This window comes from Bison bison, unplaced genomic scaffold (assembly GCF_000754665.1).
Source record: "Bison bison bison isolate TAMUID 2011002044 unplaced genomic scaffold, Bison_UMD1.0 scf7180017864235, whole genome shotgun sequence".
Classification (NCBI taxonomy): Eukaryota; Metazoa; Chordata; class Mammalia; order Artiodactyla; family Bovidae; genus Bison; species Bison bison.
Window position 1 is genome coordinate 1268947 of NW_011494807.1, and position 1341 is coordinate 1270287.

General features: G+C 50.9%; 1 pseudogene; it reads left to right on the forward strand.

The window, feature by feature from the left end:
• Window positions 1–770, forward strand: part of LOC104993193 — a 2096-nt pseudogene extending 1326 nt beyond the window's left edge.
• The last annotated feature ends 571 nt before the right edge of the window (window positions 771–1341 follow it).

Sequence of the window (1341 nt, forward strand, 5' to 3'; positions counted from 1 at the left end):
CATAGTTTGTGGGCCCAGCCAATGCCAGAAGGTCCCAACAGCAACTGCCCAAACAGTTTTTGCCAACAATGTCACCCACCTTGTCTTCCATCACTCAGGGTGTCCCCCTGGATAGCAGTAAGCTGCCCACCAACCAGCGGCTGCCTCCATATCCATTACAGCCTCCCAGGTTTCATTCTGCCTACCCAGCCACCCGCCCCAAAGCCTCTGCAGCAGCCAGGGCTGCCCTCTCAGGCCTGCTCAGTGCAGCCCTCAGGGTGTCAGCCTCAGGGCAGGCAGCTACAGTATGGGACACTGTACCCAGCCAGCCCCAGTGAGCGTGGGCAACTGTCTTACCACCAATCGATGAGTGACTTCAGCCTGGGGAACCTGGAGCAGTTCAGCATGGAGAACCTATGCTGGTGCTGGATCCCCCTGGCTTTTCCAAAAAGCCTGAATTCTTAGGGGGTGAGAGGACAGTGAATGACCCCCAGGACACTCATGCCCTCAACCATGAGAATGTAACCCACTGTTCCCACTATGGCTCAAGGCCTAACATCATCCTCACAGGAGATGCCTCCCCAGGCTTCTACAAGGAGATTGCAGCGGCCCTGGCCTGAGTGCTGGGCTTCGAAGTGTCAGCAGCTGGGCTGGGGCTGGGGCTGGGGCTGGAGGAGGAGCTACACATGAAGCCACTGGGCCTGGAGGGGCTCAGCACGCTGAGCAACCCCTGCACCTTGCTGCCTGACCCTGCTGTGGAGGACTTGTTCTGCAGTGACCAGCTGCAGTGAGGCCGCCTCATTGCCATCCCTCTTCTCGGCCCCGTCCATCATCACTGTCCCTTTCCTCCATTCCCCCAACGTGGGGGGCTGGGGGAGCTCAAGGGAGGGCCTAAAGCACTTGTAATTTTGAACCATCTGTCTGGAGCTCACAGCCTGTTGGAAAATGGGGGGTAGAGGGGAGCCTTGGAGGCAGGGCTTGTCTGGATGCCTAGGGGTGGGCAGAGTGCCAGCCCCTCCTCACCACTCTTCCCCTTACAATGGACAAGAGAGCCAGAGTAGATATTATTTTTTATTAAATATATGTTAATGGAAAATCCTATTAAATAAAAAAAAAGAAAGAAAAAAGAGATTAGCTTTGAGGGTACCAGAAATGAGGATTAAGGAAAGGGGGAATTAGGTGAAGATAATCAAAATATATATGAACTTCCATTTATAAGGTAAAACCAGGATTGTAATGTACAACATGATAAATATAATTAACACTGATTTAAGTTATTTATGAAAATTGTTAAAAGAGTAAATCCTAAGAGTTCTCATCTCAAGAAAAAACTTTTTTATATTTTTTTACAATTTTGTGTCT